Genomic DNA, 27,299 nt, shown 5'->3' on the forward strand with positions numbered 1-27,299 from the left:
AATATGTATAAGGTTGGCCAATAAGGCCAATGAGAGAGGAACCCGGTCAGCATTTACCAGATAGTGTATATATCGTTCTGTAACTAAAATTTTGCTTCTCCTTTACTTGGTGTGAACTCCCCATGTCCTTATTAACTTCCTGCAACATGTCTGATTTCTGCCCTCAGGAAGACAGGTTTGCATTTCCTTCAGCATCTTTGATCACCTCTGGAAATCCCAAAACATCTCACAGCCAATATAATACTTTCAAAAGTGTAGTCACTGTTTTAATGTATGAAACACAGCAGCTAATATAGTGCAAGCTCCCATAGATAGCTGTAAAATAAATCTCTGGCTGAGGGATAAATATTGGCTAGGACACGGGGAGAAAACTTCTCTTCTTCAAAATATATGGGGCCGGATTCTCCGTCCCGCCAGCCCCGTTTTCTGGCGCAGCGCCCCTGCTGGCAGCAGCATTCTCCGTTCCTGCAGCCAGCCATGGGGTTTCCCAATGTGGCCACCCCATGCCATGGGGAAACCTGCGGGCGTGGCTGTGCTGCTGGCGGAGGGGAGGATGACACCGATGGAGAATTCCGCAGATGATATTTAATACTCACCTGGGTGGGCAGACGGGACTTGGGATTAACACCCCATTCGATAGGAAACACCTCAGCCAGAACTCCTTCAATACCGGCACTGAGTGCCAGCCTGGATTTTATGTTCAAGTCTCCATTAGGTTTATGAATGATTATGGATCCAACACTTTCATCCGCAGAGGTGGAAGTCCGAGGGGCTGAACACAGCTGAGACAGAAGATGGGCATTTAAACGACGTGGCAAAACTCCACAGCACAGATCAGCACAGTTGCACAGTGGTTAACACTGTTTCCCTCACGGGGGCGACGTGTGGCGCAGTGGTTAGCACTGGGACTGCGGCGCTGAGGACCCAGGTTCGAATCCCGGCTCTGGGTCACTGTCCGTGTGGAGTTTGCACATTCTCCCCATGCCTGCGTGGGTTTCACCTCCACAACCCAAAGGTGTGCAGGTTAATTGGATTGGCCACGCTAAATTGCCCCTTAATTGGGAAAAAAAATAATTGGCAACTCTGAATTTAAAAAAAACACTGTTGCCTCACAGCACCAGGGCCCTGGTTCAATTCCGGCCTCGGATGACCGTGCAGTTTGCACATTTTCCCCGCGTCTGCGTGGGACACCTCCAGGAGCTCCGGTTTCCTCCCATAGTCCAAAAATGGATTGGCCATGCTATTATTATTTGCCCCTTAAGTGTCCAAAGACATGCAGGTTAGATGGAGTTACAGGGAAAGGGCAGGAAAGTGGGCGTAGGTAGGGTGCTCATTCAGGGCATCAGTGCCGACTCGAAGGGCTGAATGGCCTCCTTCTGCACTGTAGGGATTCTATGATCTAACCGAATGGTGGAACAGGCTCGAGGGGCTGACTAGCCTAATCCTGTTGCAGACCAAGGAAGCTATCGGAAAGGTGTGCAGGTTTGGGAGGAATACCTGTGGCGACCTATTTGTATTACTAGGTAGAAATAGGTACTTTGCTTGAAAATAGTCACACCTCACAACTAAAATGGAGGTGTCGATAGTGATTAAGTTGAAAAACTGCTGACAGAACATCTTTAAATTATGTCAGGCACAGATAATATCTAGAGGCTAGCTGGATAAACAGAGGCTCATGGCAGGCTTAAAAACGCTGCCTTTTTAAGTCATGTTGAAGTGAGTCACTCGCGCAGTAATCTGGATTATGTTCTTTATGCTTCACTGTTACATTCAATGAAGGTCAACAAGATGTATTGGCCTCGTGCACTGGTATCAAGTTGTACTTTCTACAGGCTATTTATCTTTCCTCTATATGCTGCAAACCTGGCCATTACTATCTGCATAATCAACTTCATACACAAGACATATTTAGGTCTGACCTTTGTTTCTCGTGTGTTCACAAAGAAAAAATGACTTTTGAATAAATAGCACTGCACCGCAGGAGGTTCCAAAGGCCTTTGAAACCAATGAAGAACATTTGATGTATTGTCATGTTGGAAATGCAACCGCCAATTTGTGCACAGCAAGCTCCCATATACCACAATGTGATAATGACCGGGTAATGTGCTTCTAAGTGTCAGTTGAGGGATAAATATTGGCCACCCCTGCTCCGTCAAAATAATGACATAGGCTCCGTGGGTGGGATCCTCCACTTCACCAGCAGAGCACCCACGCCTGCGGGTTTCCCATCGGCATGGGGGTGGTCCACAATGGGAAACCCCATTGGCCGGGAACGGAGAATCCCACTGCCGGTGGGGTCGCGCCACGCAGGAAAACGGGGCTGTCGGGACGGGGAATCCCGCACCAGGTATTTTACATCTATCTCAGGGGGTAGATAGGACATTGGTTTAACATTTCAGCTCAGATACAGTAGGATGGAAAGCTGATGGAGGCCAATGGTGTTTAGGGAAGCGAGGTAGGTGAGACTGTGTGGATAGGAGGTAAGCAGCAGAGTATATGTAACTGACAACCAATGAGAAGAATGTTTGGGGAAAAAACAAACGGAGGCATGACAAAATCATGGGTGTCAGCCAGAGGATGTTATTGGAACCAGAGAAAAGTTATGGCAAAGAAAGAGGCCATTCAGCCCATCGTTTCTGCATTGGCAGAAAAATTAAACGGAGGACGGCTCGGTGGCGCAGTGGTTAGCACCGCTGCCTCACGGCGCCGAGGACACGGGTTCGATCCCGACCTCAGGTCACTGTCCGTGAGGAGTTTGCACATTCTAGCCGTGTTTGCGTGGGTCTCACCCTCACAACTCAAAGATGTGCAGGGTAGGTGAATTGGCCACGCTAAATTGCCCCATAATTGGGAAATAAAACAACTTGGTACTTGAAATTAAAAAGAAGAGAAATTAATCGTAGAGCACAAAAGTAAGGAGACCATTGTTAACCTATCAATAGAAGCATTAGAACAGGAGGAGGCCATTCAGTCTCTTGAACTTTCTTCTCCAATCTATTGGATCGTGGCTAATTTTAATGCTATCTACCCACCTTAGCTCCATAACCATTAATACACATGCTTAACAAAAAATTAGCAACCACAGTTGTAATTTTTTTAAATTGAGCCCCCCTCCCCCTAGCCTCAGCAGCTCTTTGGGAGAGAATGTTCCAGATTTTCGCTGCCCTTTGTGTGAGGAACAACTTCACCGACATCGATTGGATTGGATTGGATTGGATAACTGTCACGTGTACAGAGGTACAGTGAAAAGTATTTTCCTGCAAGCAGCTCAACAGATCACTAAGTATCATGAAAATAAAATAAAAAGAAAATACACAATAGGGCAACATAACGCACCCTGCATAGCCTGGCTCTAGTTTTAAGGTATGTTCCCTTGTTCTGGGCTCCTCCGCTGGAGGAAATAGTTTCTCTCTAATGCAACCTAGCCAATTCCTTAATCATCTTACATCTTGATTAGTTCACCTCTTAATCCTCTATGCTTCAGGGAAAACAAGGCTAGCCTCTGCAACCTGACCTCATAATTTAACCCTTTTAGCTCTGTAACATCTGGTACTGCAACACAGTAACAGGGAAACTCTCCCTTACCTATCATCCACCTACAGCTTTTGTTAGGCGAACGGATATGGGATCTGAGGTGGATGGACACAACGCTGGTGACCCTTGAAGTGAGCCATGGGCAGCTTGGAGAAGTGGAGACTAGACCAATTCTACATCATTTCCATCTACATTGTCCAACTCTCACCCACACCGGGCCAAATCTTGCACCTAAGTCATGGACAGGTGAATTCTGGAAGTAGGAAGTTGTAGCCATTGTCCCATATTTAGTAGGACACAATGTACTTGTGGTGTCTTCCGGATTCATCAGCATAGTGCTAGGATTAAATTATGGGGACAGGATGCAAAAACGTGGTTTCTATTTCTTTGACGATAGAAGATTAAGGGGTGATTTAATGCAGGGGTTTAAGATGATCAAAGGATTTCATTTGGTAGTGAGAGAGAAAAGAGGTTGGTTCGCACAAAGAAATAAGAGCATTTAATACTGTAAATGCTCAGTGGGTCTGGCAGCATTTATGGGGATATAGCTAGTTAATGGCTGGAATTTTCCCATATTTTTTTCAGTGTCAGCCGCTGACAGAAACTCGGCGTGTAGCTCCTGGCTTTTCAGCCACCCTGAAAAAATATTAAGCGGAGTGGTTTACACAGTCGCTGTGGTGGGAAGGTACATGATAGAACCGGCAAGGACAGCTCCACGGAGATTGAAGGGTGCCCAGATCTGCAGAAGATAAACACCCTCAGTCCCTCCCTCCAGCAGCACCCCCCCCCCCCCCCCCTCCCCTGCCCAGCAATAACTATCAGCATCGGTGACTGCTCCCCCTCCCCCCATATCACTATCAGCACTGGGGCTGCTACCCACACACACCCCTCCCCCCAACCCCACCATCAGCATCCCGCATTCCCAACAAACATAATGACCGCAGCTGGGCTCCCTCGAAGGTCCGCCCCAGCACTGCCCCCCCCCCCCCCCCGCCCCAGCACTGCCCCCCCCGCCCCAGCACTGCCCCCCCGCCCCAGCACTGCCCCCCCCCCGCCCCAGCACTGCCGCCCCCCCACCCCAGCACTGCCGCCCCCCCACCCCACCACTGCCCCCCCGCCCCAGCACTGCCCCCCCCCACCCCAGCACTGCCCCCCCGCCCCAGCATTGACCCCCGGCCCAGCACTGCCCACCCCCCCCCCCCCCCATGTTCCTCAACTGATTCCTTTCTTCCAAACCTGTTGTAAACCTGCCAACGTAAGGTGTCACCGGCAAGATTTAAATATTCAGTGAGGGAGGTTTGTGTAGTGAGGGGGACTCTGTAATGAGATTAAAATATATTTAAATCTATTCAAATGAGATGAGGGCAGCGCGGTGGTTAGCACTACTGCCTCACAGCACCGAGGACCCGCATTCGATCCCAGCCCCGGGTCACTGACCGCGTGAAGTTTGCATATTCTGCTCGTGTCTGCGTGGGTTCCCCCCCCCAACAACCCAGAGATGTGATGGGCAGATGGATTGGCCACAGTAAATTGCCCATTAATTGGGGAAAGAATAGAATTGGGTACTCTAAATTTATTTCTTAAAAATGAGATTCTCGCCCTTCGTGGGTGTGAACCTCATTACATTACCAGCGAGAGGTGTGGGAAATCGGGAAATCGGATCTCGCCAAGCCATGGCAAATCTCTTCTCCGGATTCTCACGAGATTTTGCGCCCCATTGACAGTGAGAGCCCTGTGTTCCCTCTGCGCCCAATCATTTAAAAAAAAATTTTTAAAATAAATTTAGAGTACCCAATTCATTTTTTCCGATTAAGGGGCAATTTTAGTGTGCCCAATCTACCTATCCTGCACATCTTTGGGTTGTGTGGGCGAAACCCACGCAAACACGGGGAGAATGTACAAACTCCACACGGACAGTGACCCAGAGCCGGGATCGAACCTGGGACCTCCGGCGCCATGAGGCAGCAATGGTAACCACTGCGCCACCGTGCTGACCCCTCTGCGTCCAATCATAATGTAAATATTTATTTTGTTTTTCCCATTTGAAGTTGATAGTTTTATTAATATATGGATGATTAAGCATTTTCTGTAACTTGTTATGAAATATTCGACATGCATTAAATGCATTTAATTTTATTCATGGGGTCATGGCTAGTGAACAAGCCACTCATGTGACCCACTTACTAGCCTAAGTTAGCTATCACTGGGGTGGAGGGTGGGAGAGATTAAATGCTACAGATGTCATGGAACAAAAGGCAGAGGGAGTGGTAATGGTTGCAGTAAAGAAACATTGGTTCACAATGAGGGTGAATAATGAACAGACCTGTCCAAAACCAAAAACCTGAAAACATGATTTAAACCGGCTCATGACAAAAAACAGAATTAAAATGGGGGGCAGAGTTCACGGTATGAAGTTGTCGAACTCAATATTGAATCCAGAAGGCTGTAAAGTGTGCCGTTGGAAGATGAGGTGCTGTTCCTCCAGTTTGCATTGAGCCTCACTGGAATATTGCAGGCGGCCAAGGACAGAAATGTGGGCATGGGTCCAAGGTGGTGAATTAAAATGGCAAGCAAGAGGAAGCTCAGGGTCACACTTACAGACTGTCCACAAATTAGTCACCCAATCTACACATGCACGAACATCTGAATTAGGAGCAGAAGTAGGCCATTCGGCCCCTCAAGCCTGCTCTGCTGTTCGACAAGATCATTGCTGAACTGACTGTGGCATCAACTACACATTCCACCTAGCCTGATAACCTTTGTCACCCTTGTTACTCAGGAATTAATCTATTGACTTTCGGTGGTGGACATGAGCTGAGCAGTCGCACGAAAGGTGACTCTCTTCGAGGAAATTCTAACCCTGCCAAGGCCATCAAAGTGCAAAATGTTCCGCAACTTAACCCCCAACTCAATGCTGAGTCAACCAGGATGCTGATGAGCCAGGATGCTGATGAGCCAGGATGCTGATGAGCCAGGATGCTGATGAGAGCAGCACTGTAGCTTGGGGGCAGCATGGAAGCTTGGTGTTAGCACAGTTGCTTCACAGCTCCAGGGTCCAGGTTCGATTCCCTGCTGGGTCACTGTGCGGAGTCTGCACTTTCTCCACGTGCGTGCATGCGTTTCCACCGGGTGCTCCGGTTTCCTCCCACAGTCCAAAGATGTGCGGGTTAGGTTGTTTGGCCATGTTAAATTGTCCCTAGTATCCAAAAAGGTTCATTGGGGTTACTGGGTTAAGGGGATGGGGTGGAGGTGTGGGCTTGAGTGGAGTGCTCTTTCCAAGAGCCGGTGGAGACTCGATGGGCTGAATGGCCTCCTGCTGCACTGTAAATTCTATGAGTTCTATGAATCAGGCCGTAAAAATAGTGGGCGATATTCTCCCAACGGGGGTCTAAGTGCCGACGCCGGAGTGAAAACCGGAGTGTTTCACTCCGGCGTCAGAGGCCGATCCCAGCCCCCTATCCTCCTGCCCCCGGGGGGCTATGAGCAGCGTCGTGTAAAATCAGCGCCGCGTAAATGACGCGGCCGGCGCCGTGTAAATGACGTCACCCGCGCATGCGTGGTTGCCGTCCTCCCTCAAGGCCGCCCCGCAAGAAGATGTCAGGTGGATCTTGCGGGGCGGTGGAGGAAAGGAGGTCCTCCTTCAGACAGGCCGGTGGGTACCAATCGCGGGCCAGACCCCTTTTGAGATCCCCCCCTGTGCAGGTCCCACCCCCCCCCCCCCCCCCCCCAGCGTTCCCGTGCTGTTTCCGCCGGCAGCGACCAGGTGTGGACGGCACCGGCGGGAACCTGTCATGTTGGGCAGGCCACTCGGCCCATACGGGCCGGAGAATCGCCGCTCGCCCGTTGCAAACGGCGAGCGGCGATTCTCCCAGCGGTCAGCCGTGATTCTCGCTGCGTCGGTTGTGGGGGGTGGGAGAATCGCGTGCGGGTGCCGGGGCGACGTGGTGGGACTCGCGCGTCGCCCCAGCGATTCTCCCACCCGGCGTCTTGGGTCCTGCGCATGCGTAGTTGGTCAGGTGCCAACTAGCGCATGCGCAGTGACCGTCCTCCCCCAGGCCACCCTGCACAAAAATGGCGCAGGGATATAACATTGCCGGCCGAGAAATCAGAATCATAGCATTTACAGAATCATAGCATTTACAGTGCAGGAGGCCATTCAGTCCATCGAGTCTGCACCGGCTCTTTGAAAGAGCAACCTACCCAAGCCCACACCTCCACCCTATCCCCATAACCCAGTAATCCCACCCAACACTAAGGACAATTTATCATGGCCAATCCACCTAACCTGCGCATCTTTGGACTGTGGGAGGAAACCGGAGCACCCGGAGGAAACCCACGCAGACACGGGGAGAACATGCAGACTCCACTGGAAGTGGATTGGTGGCACTCCACAGCTCCCACCATGGAGCAGCTAGTGGAGAGGAAAAAGGTAGAGATGGAATTTGACCTGCTGTCCACTGGGAAAGTGAGCCAGGTCCGCCAGACACAGGGGGGGGGGGCCTTCTATGAGCATGGAGACAAGGCCAGCTGCCTGCTGGAACACCAGCTGAGGAAGCAGGCTGCCTCAAGAGAGATGAAGGACGGGAGTGGTATGATAGTCACGGCCCAGACAAGATTAACAGAGCCTTTTTAAACATTTACCGGGGACTGCACACCTCCAAGTCCCCGGAGGAGGACTCAAAAGATGAAACAGTACTCAACGGGCTGGACATACCAGTCATGGGGGAGGAAAGGTGACAGGGACCGGAAGCACCACTAGGACTAGAAGAGATCGTGGAACGCAGTAACTTCATGCAGCGAGGGAAGACACTGAGACCGGACTTGTTCCCGGTGGACATCTACAAGAGGTTCGTGGCAACACTGGCCCCGCACCTATGGGAAATGTTCAATAACTTGCTGTCGAAGGTGGTCCTGCCGCCCACACTGGCACCCGCCTCGATCTCACTGATCCCCAAAAAAGACAAAAACCCGATGGAGCGCAGGTCATACAGACCCATCTCACTCCTGAACACTGACGCCAAAGTCCTGGCGAAAGCTCTGACGAGGCGACCAGGGAGCCACTTGCCAGAAGTGATCTCGGAGGATCAGACTGGGTTTGTCAAGGCCAGACAGCTAACGGCGAATTGCCGTGTTAATGTAAGCCTATTTGTGACACTAACAAAGATTATAAAAGAACATCAGGTGCTTGCTAAACGTGATTATGACCCACCCAGGGAAGGGACACCAGATGTGATTGGCCCCATGGAATCCGAGAAGGCCTTCAATCGAGAAGAATTGAGGTATGTCATGGAGGTGCTCAAACTGTTTGGGTTTGGGCCAGGGTTCACCTCATGAGTGAAACCTCTGTTCAGCGCTCCCATGGTGAGCGTATGGACAAACACCACCAGCCCTGAATATTTCCAGTGTCACAGAGGCAGAGCTGCCCATTGTCCCCGCTGCTGTTCGCACTGGCAACTGAGCCACTGGCCATCATTTTTAGGTCAGCAAAGGGGTGGACAGGCATTCAGAGAGGCGGCAGGGAGCACAGAGTTTCACTCTATGCAGATGACCTGCTGTTTTACATGTCGAACCCTCTGGCCAGGATGAGCAAGGTAACTGAACTCCTGAGGGAGTTCAGAGCCTTCGCGGGTTAACAAACTTAACCTGAGCAAGAGCAAAATCGTTCCAGTGAACTCCCGTCAGAGAGGAGCAGAGCTGGAGATGCTACTGTTCAAACTGGCCCAAAATTCTTATTTTTATAAATTTAGAGTACGCGATTCTTTTTTTTTTTCCAATTAAGGGACAATTTAGCGTGGCCAATCCACCATGCACATCTTTGGGTTGTGGGGTGGGACCCACACAGACAGGGGGAAAATGTGCAAACTCCACAGAGGCAGTGACCTGGGGCCGAGATTGAACCCGGGTCCTCGGCGCCGTGAAGCAGCAGTGCTAACCATTGTACCACCGAGCCACCCGAGCCAAACCAAATTAAGGCACCTGGGGATCCATATAGCCTACGCTCCATAAGTGGAACTTGCCCAGCCTCGTAGAGGAGGTGAAGAGGGACATGGGGAGATGGTACTCACCATTACTCTCCTTGCCGGGAAGAGGGTTGACTATAAAAATGAACGTACTGCTAAGAGTCCTCTTCCTATTCAGATCACTCCCAATCTTCATCCCCAAATCCTTCTTCACCAGGGTTGATAAACTGATCATAGCCCTTGTCTAGGCGGGAAAGGGTCCTCGGATACAAAAAGCCGTCCGACAAAGAGGGTTCTTCCTAACCTCCTATTCTACCGCAGCGAACACTTGAGTATGGGGATGGTTGGGAAAGCCAGAGGTGGAACGGGTGCAGATGGGGGGGGACATCCCTCCGGGCGCTGGCTACGCTTCACTCCCAGCCCCCACAACCAAAATGCTCAATGAGCCCCATTGTGGCAGCATACTTGTTTCTATTTGCACTGTCAATTCACCTGATTTGTTACAAGTGCACTCAGATACATGGGGCTCGATCTCAGTGACGCCGTTGCGCTCGAGCGAGGGAATAGTGGGAGAGGCCAAAAACGAGAACCGTGCAGGGTACAAACCGCTTGCAATGCAACCGGCTCGTTCCCACACGCGGAATCGGGATCCCGCCATTACGTGGTGAGAAACGAATAAGCACCACTTAAGACCCATTTCTATACAATTAATGGGAGCCACCCCATATCCAACAGCCTCTTATGATCCAGCGGCCTCTCCAGCAAGTGGCCACACTGGCACCGATTAGTACTCCTTTAGAAAAAATGTGAACCTGGCAGAAAAGTGTGGAGAGCTGACAAGTGTGGGGAGCCGAGGAGGTAAGTAGCCATCTTTGCTCTCAGGCAATGAGCCCAGGGGCACTAGGCTTGCTGCCCCTGTGCTCGGAGGCAGGTGGAGGGGCAACCGGGGGGTGTGCAGTCCCGGTTGGGGTGGGCTGCTAGGAAGGGTTGGGAGTATTGGAGCTGGGGGTGGGGGGAGAATAATCGGAGTGGGGGGGGGTCTGCTGAGGGGCAACTGTGCATGGGTCCTCCATGCTAAACCCTGGATCGTTTGTACATATTCCGTGGGCAACCCTAGTCCTTTCCTGTCTGCCCCGCCGACTACCTATAACTTCCAGCGACCGCAAAGGCCTCTGGCCGTGCGGTTGAAGGCTATTGCTAACAACAAATTGGCAATCATGGTTAGGTGGGCACTTTACAAGTGGATCCCCGTGGGTAGGAGTGCCATCGAGCATGTGGGCCTTATTGCCTAGCAGCCCAATCAGACCATGATGCCTCGTCACTGTGGGAGGCAGCACACGGACACAGCAGCCAACCAACAAACACCGAGGGGATGGGAACCAGTCCTGGGTATATGTCTGCGGCCGGGTTATGGTGACATTCTGTTTGGGTGTCTGGGTGCAGGGTGTGGGGTGCGGTGAGCAGGAATCCTCCTCCCTGCGGCCGGGTGTGCATGGACAGGGCGTGCAATGTGGGGATGGGGGGGGCCAGGACCCCCATGCCTCAGGGGGATGGGGCATGGGGTTGGTGGTCGGGCCGCATCGCAGAACAAAAGAGTTCGAATGCCTGTTGTCCTGCCAGATTTATTGAAAAGCTATATTCCTAGTGTCAGGAGCCAATTCAAACGCAGAGGCAGAGAGAAAGACTTTAAACTGCTGCTTGAAGTTTATCCAATTTAAACTTAGTTTACCGGACATCTTGACGTTATCTGGCTTTTGCACAGCATCCATGTTGGCCTCGGTTTTATTTTTGTTCTTTGCAGATTTTCAGATGTGTAGCGATGCGCTGATTTATTTTCTTTCTTCCTTCTTACTGCTTGCTTTTCTGGAATTCACTCTTGGTCCCATGTGCTGATCTTTGTGAGGGGATTCCAGGATGGAAGGCAGAGTGATGACAAAGATACCCAAAGGTCTTTTGCAGAACTAAACTAGTTTTATCAACACTACTAAATTTGAGTTTGATACTTATTCTAAATAGCAAACATACATGTAAGAATTAAACTACACTCACTAACACTATCTCTGTCTACTAATTATAACTATTATATCTTAACTAACTCTGCAATACACTATCAATCTTATCTTCATCAGCTCCAGTCTAAACTCCTCCCATTAGCTTAAGAGCCAGTGCAATTTATAGTACTGTTCGTTAGCTCCCTCTAGTGACTCGGCTTAACATAAGCATTAACTCTTCATATGCTGTACATTTGTATAATGTCACAGTGCTTGTTAGGCAAATTTGACATTCTGAATTCTTCCTCTGTGTACCTGAATAGGCGCCGGAGTGTGGTGAATAGGAGATTTTCACAGTAACTTCATTGCAGTGTTAACGTAAGCCTACTTGTGACAATGATAAAGATTATTATTATTATTATTGATGGCGATCCATGAGATGAGACAGATTTTTAATGAAAAATGGATTGAATGGTTATGGAGAACGGGCAGGAAAGTGAAATTGAGACCGAGATGAGATCAGCCATGATCGTATTGAATGGCACTGCAGGCTCGAGGGGCTAAATTGCCTACTCCTGCTCCTAATTCTTATGCTCTTATTCAGTGGTCAATCCGAGGAGCACAGAGAAGATGTCTCTTGTGGGGAATCCAAATCTAGGGTGGGTCATGATTCTAGGGGTGTGGTGGGGTTCTTTCCAATGCCCTGGCCAATAATTATCCTTCAACCAACAAAAGATTATCTGGTCGTTGTCACATTTCTGTTTATGGGATCTTGCTGTGTGCCAATTGGAGGCTCCCTCTCCTATGTCACAACATTGACAACACTGTCAATCGCTTTGGGCTGTCCCGAGGCCATCCCATGCACTGTATAAATGCAGGTTCTTGCTTTCTTCATGCTGGGCTTTTAATTCCTCTACCAGAACCTCCCACAATAGGTTTGTTTCCCATGAGAGACATCAATCAAATTAATAACTGGCACCGTCTGAGACTGCTCTACCTTGGCCTGCTGGCAAAGCACAGTCAGCAGTAAACTACAAGCTGACGATTAAATATAGAATAAAGTATAGAGTAACAGTTACTTTAAATTGTGGTACAAGGCTGTAATTCAATCAGGGGTTTGAACTGCATCATGAAGCTAAATTAAAACTCAAGCAGTTTCTGTCGCCTACACCCCATACTGAAGTCTGTCCTTTTAACATACCTCTAGTGATATGCCTTTTAAAAAAACATGGGCCATAGCTATTACAGTTAATGTTGAACCCATAATGGCTTGTCTGGCAAATAACTCGTATGAATAACAAACTGTGTATTTAGACATGCTCATTACTGTCGCAGAATCATACATCATGAGGCAAACTTTTCTAAGATCTCTCCTCAAAGATGTCCAGTTGTTCTTTCAAAATGCTAGAATGTACTGAAGCTGTGTTCCTCAAACTGCATTGCTGCATAACACCCCACACAACACACCAGAGATTAGCAAATCCTCTTCTCGGCGGTTACTGTAATGTACCTAATCCTGTGCAATCTACATGGGTGACAGTAGCTAGAATGTGGAACTTGCTGCCAGGGAGTGGTTGAGCTGAATGGCATAGATGGGTTTGAGGGGAAAAAGATAAACACATGTCGGAGGATGGCATAGAAGGGTCTGCTGATCGATTGGAGCATAAATTGGGCAAGGGCAGCAGATACCTTGGAAAACTGCTACTTGCAAGTTCCTCTCCAAACAACACACCAATCTGACTTAGAATCATAGAACCAGAGAATCACTACAATGCAGGAGGAGACCATTCGGCCCATTGAGTCTGCACCGATTCTCTGAAAGAGCCCCCCCCCCCCCCCCCCCCTCCCCCCAGCCCCCACCCTATCCCCATAATCCAGTAATCCTATCTAACCTTTTGGACATTAAGGGGCAATTTAACCATGCTTAATCCACCTAACCTGTACATCTTTGGACTGTAGGAGGGAACCGGAGCACCCAGAGGAAACCCACACAGATATGGGGAAGAAGGTGCAAACCCCACACAGACAGTCACCCAAGATGGGAATTGAACCTGGGTGCCCAGCTAACCACTGTGCCGCCATGGAAATATATCGCTGATCCTTCACTGTAACTGGGTCAAAATCCAGGAATTTGATTGTCTCGCTGACCTTTTCTCCCTGTGAGGAGACACTTTCTCGCCATTACGTGGGCAAAATTGTCCCATTCCCCAGTAGGTGGGATTTGGGGGTGGTGGCGAGGGGTGGTGTTTTATAAAGTAGCAGTGAGCGGAGGTGGATTGGGAAAGTTTTTTAAGCAAAGAGGGAGCCAGTCGCGAGCAGAGAAGCAGTCCATTCTATTCAATCCCTACAGTGCAGAAGGAGGCCATTTGGCCAATCGAGTCTGCACCCACCCTCTGAAAGAGCACCATACCTAGGCCCACTCCCCTGCCCTATCCCCGTAACTCCGTAACCCCACCTAACCGGCACAACTTTGGACTATGGGAGGAAACCGGAGCATCTGAAGGAAACTTATGCAGACACAGGGAAAACTTACAAACATCAAACCAACAGTCACCCATGGCCAAAATTGAACCCAGATCCCTGGGGCTGTGAGGCAGCAGTGCTAACCACTGTACAATTGTGCTGCCCCAACAGTATCCCCAGAGGAGTTTCCTGTCCAAGCACTCGGCACTTGTGTTTTTTTTAATCTCTTGGCCCACCTGCATAAAAGGCCCCTGCATGATTCTAGAGTGGCCACTACTCATGGTGGCGCTGCTGACCCTCTGATTGGACCAGCAGCTCTTGGGGTTTGGGTGGAGAGGGTCGTTGTTGGTGGCTGCTGCTCTGAATAGGATGGTAACCCTAACAGCAGCCGTTAATTAGCTGCCGACCATAAAATTTGACGGGAAGGCCCTCCAGCTGTCTGTGCATGCTGCTGACATGGATTTGCTCCTGACGTGATCTCGACGATAAATTTACATTCCACAAGGACAATTTTCATTTATCGGGCACCTTTACAAAATAATAAAAAGTCCCAGTGTGCTGCACAAGAACAACTAAGCAAGAAAATAAAAAGCCGAGGCCCAAAAAGATAAAAACGTACAAACAAACAGCAAGAGTAGGCCATTTTGTCTATACAAGAGGACAGAGCCAGCAAAATGGCGGATTCTAGAAGGGGATGCGGGTCTGAGCACATGAAAGAAACAAAACGCGAACATTTTTCCTCAATTCTCTCTGTTTTTGATGTCTTCTCTCTTTCTCTCTCTGTATCTACAGTTTGAGTCATTTTTTCTATGGGCCATTTAGGTGATGGGACTCCATTCCAAATATGATTTCCGGTTGTTGGAGGGAGTTAATCTATTATGCAAAGCATCAGTGACGCAAAAAACCGTAAGCATTTCGTAAAAAAAAATAAAACAGCCCCACCAGGTTATTAGAGTTCACCATGAAACTGGTTTGGTCAGAATCCCTCAAATGTTTACATGCCTTAACAGTACAAAGGTGGAACACTGATAACCCACACAAACATCTCCTACATTTTTGTTCACAGTTGCCTCTATCGAAAGTTGGAGTCTACGAGAAGAACACCCTCTTCCCCCCCCCCCCCCCTACCCCTCGTGCCCCCCCCCCAAAAACAAAAGCTGTTGAGGTTCATGGAGGGGGAGAGGGGGTCAATTCTTAATTTCAAAACTGAGATGGATAGTTTAGTGCGAGATATTACAGAACCTAGGCAAGTGAATTGACTTAAAATACAGATCAGCCTTGATCTTTATTGAGTTGTAGGGCAGGCTCGCGGAGCTGAATGTTTTCGATTGTCATAAGACCTATCTGGTTCACTAATATCCTTTACGGAGGGAAATCTGCTGTCCTTACCTGGTGTGGCCTACATGTGACTCCAGATCTGTAGCAATGTGGCTGACTTTTAACTGCCCCACTGAAATTGCAGAACAAGTCACTCAGTTCAAGGGCATTTAGGGACGGGCAACAAAAGCTGGCCTTGCAAGGGCCACACACCAGCCTCCCGTACCAGCCTCCACGAACAGGCGCCAGAATGTGGCGACTAGGGGCTTTTCACAGTAACTTCATTGAAGACTACTCGTGACAATAAGCGATTTTCATTTTTCATTTTCACATCCCATGAAAGAATATTGAGAAAAAAAAGCCTAATTCATCAAGGATTGGGCAGCACGGCAGCAGAGTGGTTAGCACTGTGGCTTCACAGGGCCCAGGTTCGATTCCCCGCTGGGTCACTGTCTGTGTGGAGTCTGCAAGTTCTCCCAGTGTCTGCATGGGTTTCCTCCGGGAGCTCCGGTTTCAGCCTACAATCCAACGACGTGCAGGTTAGGTGGATTGGCCATGCTAAATTGGCCTGAGTGTCCTATAAGGTTAGGGGGGGTTATTGGGTTACGGGATAGGGTGGAAGTGAGGGCTTCAAGTGGGTCGGTGCAGACATGATGGTCCAAGTGCCTTCTGCATTGTATGTTCTATGTTCTGAGTTCTATGTTCTATGTTCTATGTTCTAATTGTACGAAACATGGAATTTACAAAGAAAACATTCCCAATTCATCCTGACATTTTTGTTTCTGTGAAATTAAGGGCACGATTTTCTGGTAGTTCCCGCCCCACTGACAGTGGCCCCCAACATGGATTCCCCAGCGCCGGAGGACACGAGCAACAGGAATCCCATTGACATTGGTGGGCCCAAGAAGATCCGGCCACTGGTGAATTGGGGGTCTCCTCCACCACTGCAAACCACACCATGGGAGGGATGGAAAATCCCACCCAAAACGAATGCTGTTTGATCCTTTGCTGCTATTCAGTACTCCATACTCTCAAACCTTACTCCTTACTGGGGAAGTAACAATGGATGTAATTGTTTATCATGTTAATGTATAAATCATCCCAGGGCAGCACAGTGGCACAGTGGTAGAACTACTGCCTCACGGCGCTGAGATCCCAGGTTCGATCCCAGCTCTGGGTCACTGTCCGTGGGGAGTTTGCACATTCTCCCCATGTTTGCTTGGGTTTCGCCCCCACAACCCAAAGATGTGCAGGCTAGGTGGATTGGCCACGCTAAATTGGCCCTTAATTGGAAAAAATTAATTGGGTACTCAAAATATTTTTTTAAACGTCTAAATCATCTTGCAATTCACAGCACAGAAAAGACACTCTGCGAGCTGCAAATTGCTGGATGATTTGCCCCGCTCCATCATTAGCTTCACGAAAACGACAACTTGCCCACAACATCCACATGAGTTTCCTGAAGTTGTTGCATTTGCGGGTTAATTTCCCACTAAACAAGCAGCAAAAGTTAGAGCTGGTATTTAAGAGTGTAAGTACTTCTTTTTAAAGCACTTTTTTGAGATTAATGCTCCTGCAATGCCACTTTACCCTCTCTGACCCAGAAAGGGAACAATTAAAATTGTGGGGTAAAATCATGGGGCTGGTTTAGCACAGGGCTAAAGAGCTGGCTTTGAAAGCAGACCAAGGCAGGCCAGCAGCTCGGTTCAATTCCCGTACCAGCCTCCCTGAACAGGCGCCGGAATGTGGCGACTAGGGGCTTTTCACAGTAACTTCATTTGAAGCCTTCTTGTGACAATAAGCGATTTTCATTTCATTTCATTTTCATTCCTTCAGGAAGCAAATTGGTGTTCGAGATTTCCAAACCTTAACATCTTTTTTTAAAATATAAATTTAGGGTACCCAATAATTTTTCTTTCCCAATTAAGGGGCAATTTGGCGTGGCCAATCCACCTAACCTGCTCATCTTTGGGTTGTGGGGCGAGACCAACGCAAACAGGGGGGAAATGTGCAAAGTCCACATAAACAGTGACATGGGCCAGGAACGAACCTGGGTGATCGCGCCGTGAGGCAGCAGTGCTAACCACTACATCGCCGTGCCGCCAAAACTTAACATCTTAAACAAAATGTCATATCTTTCCTTTCTGTTTCTTCCTCTATCTCTTAATCCAATCTTTCATTCCCTCACTCTGTATCTGATTTGATCCTAATTCTGATTTCCTTCTCCGTTATTCGTCTGTTTTCCTCTCCATTTTTTAATCTCATTGGTTAAGGAGAGAGACTATAAGTCCCACCCTTCATTAATGTCCCAGATGCCTCATTTTCCTTCAATGTGGCATTTTCATCTTACTCATCCAGCAAGATCCAATGCAAAACCTTTGTGAGCGTGAGCGGAAGATGTCTAACTAGCAGAGCATATACTGACACGTGCCATTCTAATGAGTGTAGCTTGGTGGCACAGTGGTTAGCACTGCTACCGCACAGCACAGGGGGCCCTGGTTCAATTCCAATCTTGGATAACTGTGTGGAGTTTACACATTCTCCCGTGTCTGCCTGGGTTCGAGTGCTCCAGTTTCCTCCCACAGTCCAAAGAAGTGCAGGTTAGGTATATTGACCATGCTAAAAAATTGCCCCTGAGGGCAGGATTTACTGGTCCTGCCGTTGTCAATGGAATTTGCCATTGCTGCACCCCTCATCGCCGAGAATATCCTGCGGGCGTGAACAGAGAGTAAATTCCACCCTTAGTGCCCAGGGATTATTAGGTGGGATTATGGGCAAAAGGAATGGGAGTTGGCATATGTAGAGTACCCCTTCAGAGGGTCGGTTCAAACCCGATGGGCCGAATAGCCTCCTTCAGCACTGTCAGGATTCTATGGTCCAACGGAGAATTTCCAGGCATTTTACGACGCTAAAATAGGCGCCTAACCTTCACCGATTCCGGGACCGGTGAGGGGCTAGCAGCAAAACAGCCGGAGAATGGCCAGGTCCTTGGCCACGCATGTGCACTATGATGACCTACAGTGGTCACACCGTACAACATGGCACCAGTTGTGCTCGGACCAGACCTGCCATCTGTGACCCCACCACTTGGCCACCGCCCACCAGTACCCCCAGCCCTCGCGGAAGCCCCCCCTCCCCCCCGGCCAGCGGCACGGATCCCGGCTGAGTGCGGCAGTGCTGGACACAGTCCGCCGCCAGCACGCTAGGTTCCCGGCCGCTGAGACCACACGTCCCCCACGCGTTCTGGAACTCGGCCCATCGGGGGCGGAGCATGGGACCTACGGCGTCAAACTGATTTGGGCAGCGGAGAATCCCGCCCATGGTATTTCCTATGAGCAGGTGACGACCCCTCGCAATCCGGTTAAACTCTGGAGACACAAAGGGCGGGATTCTCCGTCCCACCAGCCAGCAACTGGGGTTCCACACCGTCGGGAAATCCCCAGGTGTGGCTGCGCTGCCGGGCAACGGAGAATCCCACCAGTGGAGAATCCAGCCCCGAGTTTCTGTCACCAAATGAAAAGGAATCAGCAAAAGACCAAACATGGTGCTAACAACAGCAAAAGAGGAAAGATCGGGGAATGAAGCATACAACACCAACAGACGGTGCAGCAGTAGGTTGTGAGGTAAAACGTCCGACAGGGAAATGGGACTGCGGTATTTAATGCCAGGAATAGAAAGTGCTCAGGCCCCTGACCCCCTGAGAGGAGAGTGGTAGCTATTTCAGAGAACCATATGCAGTGCAGGAGGCAGACACTTGGCCCATGGAATGCATGCACGCTCTTTCAAAGAGTTTTCTGGTTAGTCTCACTCTCCTGTTCTTTCCCCAAAGCCCTACAAATGTTTCCCCTTTGAATATTCACCCAATTCCCTTAATTACCAATATTTCTTATTTGAAACACATTTTATTGAGGCATTTATATTATAAATTTGAACACAATGGCCAACCACACACCCAAAAAACCCAGCCAACATGGCTTACATAAACAACCCCCCAAACAACAATTCCCCACCAACCCGCCCCCCCCCCTTGTCCAACTCCCCCTGCTCTTTTTAATATTCTCTTTTTAAACCATCCCTCCCCGCTGACAGCTTAGTCCTTTCCAAAGAAGCCGATAGACGACCCACCATCCGTGACCCCACAGGCCACCTCCGGGCAAACCCTACCATCGAGCCCTCAGGGCGAACTTAATTTTCTCAAGCCTGAGAAACCCAGCCTTGGCACTCACACAACTGAGTCCCTCCATGCCAGCAAGACCCGTCTCCGGGCGACCAGGTAGGCAAAGACCAAGACAATGGCCTCCCTCGCCCACTGGACACCCAGGTCTTCCGACACACCGAAAATCGTCACCTCTGTACTCGGGACCACCCTTACTTTCAGAACCTCCGACATAACGTCGGTAAACCCCTGCCAGAATTCCCCAAGCTTCGGATAAGCCCAAACCATATGGACATGATTTGTGGGCCCAGCCGTATACCGCCCACACCTATCCTCCACCCCTTCAACAAAGCTGCTCATCCGGGCCACAGTTGTATGTGCCCTGTGGGCCACCTTAAGCAGGATAAAGCTACGCCTGGCACACGATGAGGATACATTGACTCCCCTCAAGGCGCCCTCCCACAGCCCAGCTTCCAAATCCCTACCCAACTCTTCCTCCCATTTCCGCTCCACCTTTCCTATCGGGGCTCCCTCCCAGTCCATCAGTTCCTTATAGATTTCCTATACCTTCCCACCCTACCCCCGGTTTCGACACCACCTTCCTTATCTCTTAATTACCAATATTAACCAGCATATTCACTGATAACAGAAATAATGAATCAATCTTCCCAAAAGAAAACTGAAAATCCGCAATCTCTCACCACATGTTTTGTTTTGCTCTTTAGTCACCGATGTTTACAAAAGGATGTGAAAAGGGTATAATCAATATATTATGCAGGTTTTTCAAATCCATATGGACTATGCGTCTCAGTTTCACAGTAACATTTTGAATCTTTAGTGAAGTCTGATTTGGCTAAGAAGGTCATTGCCGTCATAATATGTTACGAGGAAGGCCAGATTTTGAAAACATGCAGTGAAGTTCAAATTTACAGATGACAAGTTTAGAAAAAAATTAAATATTCTTTAATATAAAAGTAACTTACGACATCCAGTGATGTCAGCCGTGGCACAATGGTTCTGATGCAATATGTCGTAGGTTCAAATTCCACTCCAGAAACTTCCACACAGAATCGAGAGGTTGACATTCTAGAACATAGAACATAGAACATAGAACAGTACAGCACAGAACAGGCCCTTCGGCCCTCAATGTTGTGCCGAGCCATGTGACCGGGTCTAGACCGGTGTGGCCTTAAAAGTGAAGCACTATTTTGAAGGCGAGCAGGGGTATTGTCTCCAGGGTTCGGGGCCAATATTTAACCCTGCCTTTGAGCCAGAAGCTTTGGGTTCGGGTCCCACCACAGGACCTGAAGGCCAAGGAACGTATTTTCAAAATGCGGTCAAAGTGTGTCAACATGCAGATGTCCCCTCCAGAGTTGGATAGGGCCCACCGAATTCTCCGGAAAAAATCCCCGGGTGAACGATTCCACAGCTTCCAAGAAAAGGAGCGGGTCCTGAAATGGGCCAAAGAGAATCAGGATTCACAGTGGGAAAGAAGCACCGTCCGGATATACCAGGATGTTGGAGCAGAATTTAATGTAGTTGAACGTACTCTGCCCCACAATGGAAACTGCTGCGCCAGTATTCCATGTCCAACAAATGCCCGTTCATCTGCACCGCAATCCTCAAGGGGCCACCCGAGGCATCACCACGCAATTTAACATGCAGGCATCCTCTTCAGGCTCATCCAAGTGGATAGTATGAGCTCTAGGCTTATGCCCACCTCTACCGGGGCACCTGGAGCTCTGGTTGGGTTACAGTCTGCACTCTTGCCTGGGCCAGCTACCACATGCCCTGCAATGACCCAGCTCAGGGTCGCCCTTAGCGGATTCCAGGGAGGTTTCCGGTCAAGGCAGTTCAACGTTCGCCCAATGGGTCAGGCCTTTATGGCGCTCGCTCCAAGACATGGTAGCGGTCTGGGGAGGGGTCCTGCACCGGTTGAGTGTGCTACCCTACGCATTTACTTCCATGCCTTGTATTTCCTGCACCCCTCCCTCTGTGCTTTCCCAGGACAGCAAATTTGTATGGTTTGTTGTAGATTCAGGGAAGATTTGGCCAATAGTTACTTTTGGGTGGCTGCATTGTTAATGCCGCATATTAGACAATCTCACAGCATTTCATGCGGGGCAGTGCCGTGTTTGCAAAACCCGGCAATTTTGTGCAACCTGGACACGTGCTCAGTGACAAACTCATCTGGGGTCCTCTCTGTGGCATTTAAACAATACCATTGTATGATAACGCATGGGGTTGGGTTAAAGTGCCACCCCACTAGAGTGACTAGTTGGTCAAAGATTTGTGTGTCAGGCGCCACCAGGTAGATAAGGTTTCATATCACTCCGAATGTATGTGCGCCACAGGCAGTCAGCGAGATGACTGTCTGGCAATCATTCTCCGTGATATAGTTTGCACTGAAAATATGGTGCATTTAATCTGCATACTGATTCTCGTCTTCCAAGCTGGCATAAAAGATAACTAACCGTCCAAGCAGAGGCATAATGGAGAGAAAATTTCAACCTTTATCCAACAGTGACTGGGAGGTGGCTTATCCAATGATGTAGCAGCAGCGATTGCTATTCAGTTTGACCCTCATAACCAGTTTTATAAGGCCACAAAGGAGTCCACGCCTAGTATTTCCAAGAAACTTAATTTATTTACAATGACTATTATACACCCAACTGGGTCTGCCTTGCTGGTGCCTACCTGGCCAGCTTTATATATCATGCAACTCGGCGTTTTTTTTAAAGAGGTCCTCTGCCCCTTAGTGGGGCAGCTCGCATTCTGCAAGGTGCGCAGGGAAGTTAATTGTCCCCACCTCGTAAGATAATTATAACAGTAACAGTATGGAAAATACATGACCCTCGATGGAAGCTAAGTATTGTAAGGGTGTTGGATTTTGTTATCCATTTGTAGCAGGGAGGGCCAGAGAGCTTTCTTTTTATTTACATAAGAACATAAGAACTAGGAGCAGGAGTAGGCCATCTGGCCCCTCGAGCCTGCTCCGCCATTCAATTAGATCATGGCTGATCTTTTGTGGACTCAGCTCCACTTTTACAGATGAACGGGAGTTACCTCACTGGCAGCAAAGTTTTAGCCAGTGAACGGGAGTGAGGTGGGGGGAGGGGCTGTGACCTGTTTAAATGAGGTTCAATGAGCCCAGCTTGTTGGTGGAGGGAGGAGTTGGTGAGGCGGGAATACCGTTCTCTGGTTGGCAATTTGCAGATTTATGGGGGGGGGGGGGGAGGACGGTTTGGAGGAGGGGGGAGGGGGATAGGGGGTAGCGACCAGGAATTTTCTTTGTCTCGCCTTATGGGTGGGGTCGGTGGCCACCTGAGGTGGGCCTTGGGCCTAGGTATTTGGCGGACGAACTGGATATTACCTCATGGTGGAAATGGCTGACTCTGGGTTGAGGGGGTGTGAGAGTTCTCCCTTGGAGCGTAAGGGGTTTAGGGGGTCTGGTGAAAAGGTCAAGAGTTTTCTCGCATCTGAAGAATTTAAGGACTGATGATGTGATTTTGCAGGAGACCCACTTGGGGGTGAGGGAGCAGACCTGGCTCCGGAGAAGGTGGCGAGCCAGCTATTTCATTTGGGCTTCAATAGTAGGGTCCAGTGGGGTGGCAATTTAAATTAACAAATGGGTCCATTGCTTGGTGGACAAGGTTGTGCCGGATCAGGGTGGGAGGTATGTGATGGTCACTGGGTCACTGGCAGGTAAGCCAGTGATGCTGGTAAATGCATATGCCCCAAATCGGGATGATGTTGCATTTATTTTATTATTATTTTTTTTTTTTTATAAATAAATTTAGGTTACCCAATTATTTTTTCTAATTAAGGGGCAATTTATCGTGGCCAATCCACCTAGCCTGCACATCTTTGGGTTGTGGGGCGAAACGCACGCAGACACAGGGAGAATGTGCAAACTCCACACGGACAGTGAACCAGAGCTGGGATCGAACCTGGGACCTCAGCGCCGTGAGGCAGCTGTGCTAACCACTAGGCCACCGTGCTGCCCTGATGTTGCATTTATAAGGAAGTTGTTGGTCTAAACACCAGACCTGGGCAAGCACCAGCTGATTTTGGGGGGAGATTTAAATTGTATGCTAGGGACGGCACGGTGGTGCAGTGGTTAGCACTACTGTCTTGCGGCAACGACGACCCTGGTTCATCCCGGCCCCGGGTCACTGTCTGTGTGGAGTTTGCATATTCTCTCCATGTTTGCGTGGGTTTCACATCCACAACCCAAAGATGTGTAGGGTAGGTGGATTGGCCATGCTAAAATTGCCCCATAATTCGAAATAAAACAATTGGGTACTGTAAATTAATTTTTTTAAATTAAATTATGTGTTAGACTCGAGACCTAACTGCTCTAAACCAAAGTTGTTGGCCCCTTCGGGGGTAGCAAAGACATTTTTGGAGGAGACAAGGGGTGCAGATCCATGGAGGCTCATGCACCCAGGGAGGGAGGGGGTTACGGATTCTTGTCTATTCTAAGATAGACTTTTTCATGGTGTGAAAGTCCCTTCTTCCCAAGATGGGGAAAGCATTTCAGACCATGCTCCGCACTTGATGGACTTGGTACTGGAGGTAGGTCTGGTTCAGCTCACGGTCTGGATGTGGCGTTATTGGTGGACATGAGGTTCTGTCGGTGTGTATTGAAAACTATAGACAACTATGAAGGATTTAATGGGAATAGGTCGGTCTCATCCTCCATTTTGTGAGAAGTCTTGAAGGGGGTGATTAGAGGGGAGATTATAATGCACAAAGCACATGTAGATAGGGAGCCTAGAGAGGATCACCTGAAGCCAGTGCACGATATAATATAGGTGGACAGTAGGTACTCAAAGGACCCAACCCCGGAGCTCCTGGCAAGCAGGAAGAAACTGCAGATGGGGGAGGCGGAGGTGTAATGTCACTGGACTAGTAATCCAGAGACCCAGGAAGTTTTACAGGTCGGAGCCACGGAGGGGGGTGTAGGGTGTCTTATTCTATCTCCAATAAGAGTGGATAGTCTGGTTGATTGGAGGTGTCCAAAATACAACTTTATTGCTAATTATTCACTTCAACACACTTGCATGAGAACCAAATCAAAACTTAAAAACAAATTGTCAAACAATACATGAGTTGGTCAATTACATGACAAAAAGGGTTTTTTTTTTAATTTAGAGTACCCAATTATTTTTTTTCCCCAATTAAGGGGCAATTTAGCATGGCCAATCCACCCAACCTGCATATGTTTGGCTAGTCAGGGTGAAATCCACGCAGACACGGGGAGAATGACGAGGTGCGGATGAGGCCCTTTGTAGGGTGAACACATCTTCTGGGTTTGATCCAGCTTAAAGTGGTATCTAGGATGGGTTGTTTCTTCTTGGAGTTGGATGATAGATGCGAGCGCTGTTCTGGGGGTCCAGCCAACCACGGCGCACATGTTCTGGTCTTGTCCCAAGCTTATGAGCATTTCATCTCCATCTTTAGCACCATGTCAGATATTTTCAATATTGAACGGGAACCCTGTCCGTTAGTTGCCATATTTGGGGTGTCAGCAGTCCCAAGTGTCTATTCTATAATTTTCAAAACAAAAAACTCTAATGCAAAACATTTTTTTTAAACCTGAAAAATACATCCAAAAACACGCAAATGGCTAACATAGAACATAGAACAGTACAGCACAGAACAGGCCCTTCGGCCCTCAATGTTGTGCCGAGCCATGATCACCTTACTCAAACCCACGTATCCACCCTATACCCGTAACCCAACAACCCCCCCCTTAACCTTACTTTTATTAGGACACTACGGGCAATTTAGCATGGCCAATCCACCTAACCCGCACATCTTTGGACTGTGGGAGGAAACCGGAGCACCCGGAGGAAACCCACGCACACAGGGGGAGGACGTGCAGACTCCACACAGACAGTGACCCAGCCGGGAATCGAACCTGGGACCCTGGAGCTGTGAAGCATTTATGCTAACCACCATGCTACCCTGCTGCCCCTAGTAGAAAAAACTTCTACTCAGCCATGCTTGATGTGAAATGGTGCCCTCAAGGTATAAGCCCCTGGCAACAGACGAGCCACTGTTCTGGGCATTACTGGCTATGGCAAATTCTGCCTTAGTGAGCTACTAGGTGCAGGAAGAGAATTGGAATTGGAAAATCACAAAAACCACACCCTTTGGTCATTATCAATATGCAGTTTTAGGGAGCTTGCTGTGCTTATGTTGCTGCCAATATTACAATAGCGAATACCCGTCAAAAGTATTTCACTTTCTGTAAAGCATGTTGGGATTTCCCAAAATGCAAATCTTTCTTTCTTCGTGTTACTTACATCTTGGACTTTCTTATTCAGGAAAGGTGTTAGAACTGCAAGTATCTGAGCTTCACGTTAGCAGAAACATGAAGCAATTCATTTGCAATGAGCCACGTTCAAAGGGGAGGTGCTCTGCCAGTAACCTTCAGTCTATATTACGTTGAGTTGAGCTGCAGCTCTGACATTTAATCATTTCGGTAAACAAGATCAGTAGCTCCTGAGTATAGTAGCTTGTGTCATTATTGGACCTTGTTACCTTCGTTAAAGGCAACCTATTTTAGCATCTCGCCCTTCAAGGTCCAGCAGGGTAGATTTACACAGGGATTTTGTCAGAGCTGCTGCAGAAAACACGGCAAAGGTTTTACTTCCTCCCCAATTCTGTTCCCGATGTTGATCACTCTGTGTGTGAAAAAGGATTGCCTTCTGTGAGCCGAAACACATAACCTGTCGAAACAAATCCTATCTCACAATTTAAGAAGGACTAATACTTATATAGCACCTTTGACAACCTCAGGGCGCCCCAAGATGCACTGCAGCTAATAAAGTCCAGCTACTGTTGCAATGTCGGAAATAAAACAACCAATTTATGGATCAGCCGGCAAGCTCCTACAACCATTGAAACAAAGTAGGAGCAGGATTAGGCCTTTGGTCCCTTGAGCCTACTCTGCCATTCAATATGATCACGGCTGATCCCCTAACTCAACATTATACTCCTGTTGTGAAAGGGAAAATGCTGGGAAAATCTCAGCAAGTCTGGCAGCATCTGTAGGGAGAGAAAAGAGCTAACGTTTCGAGTCCAATGACTCTTTGTCAAAACTAACAGAGAGAGTGGGAAATATTTATACTGTGGAGTGAGAATGAAAGATGAGTCATAGCCACAGAAACCCAGGAAAACCGGGTGCTAATGGCCACAGATACCAAGGGGAAAGAGTGCTAATGGCAGTCCCCAGAGAGGACAAAAGATGTGAAAAGTCAAACAGCAGGAAAACTAACATCAGAGGATGAACTGTAGATGTGAGGGGAGGGTAAGGAAAAAGCAAAGAGGAGAAAGGTGCAGGAAAGGTGGATAAAATTTGGTGGGGGGAAATTAAATGTATATTAAGAAAGAAAGAAATGGTAAAAGACAGTTAAAATGAAATGAAAACAAATGGGTCGAGGTGGGGCTGATCATCTGAAGTTGTTGAATTCGATGTTCAGGCCGGAAGGCTGTAGCATGCCGAACCGGAAGATGAGGTGTTGTTCCTCCAGTTTGTGTTGCGATTCACTGGAACATTGCAGCAGGCCAAGAACAGACATGTGGGCATGGGAGCAGGTGTTAAAATGGCAAGCAACGGGAAGGCCATGGTCCTGAATGCGCACAGGCCGAAGATGCTCAGCAAAGCGATCACCCAGTCTGCATTTGGTCTCTCCGAGCGTTCCCTCCGAGACAATCTAGTCCACTCCGCCACCATACCCAGTACCTCTCCCATCACCCATGGCACCTTCCCATGCAATCGCAGAAGGTGTAACACCTGCCCCTTTACCTATTCCATGCTTAACATTCCAGGCCCAAAACACTCAGTCCAGGTTAAGCAGCGTTTCA

At 48.8% G+C, this 27,299-nt stretch overlaps 1 long non-coding RNA gene across 1 annotated transcript in view; it reads right to left on the reverse strand.

The window, feature by feature from the left end:
- Window positions 1-24,466: 24,466 nt before the first annotated feature.
- The window catches only part of LOC119967753, a 43,527-nt gene continuing 40,694 nt past the window's right edge, over window positions 24,467-27,299 (reverse strand). Inside the window, exon 4 of the long non-coding RNA XR_005461062.1 lies at window positions 24,467-24,973. This is a non-coding gene — a long non-coding RNA (uncharacterized LOC119967753). The remainder of the gene's footprint in view (window positions 24,974-27,299) is intronic.

The sequence above is a fragment of the Scyliorhinus canicula genome, chromosome 6 (assembly GCF_902713615.1).
Source record: "Scyliorhinus canicula chromosome 6, sScyCan1.1, whole genome shotgun sequence".
In the NCBI taxonomy this organism is placed as follows: domain Eukaryota; kingdom Metazoa; phylum Chordata; class Chondrichthyes; order Carcharhiniformes; family Scyliorhinidae; genus Scyliorhinus; species Scyliorhinus canicula.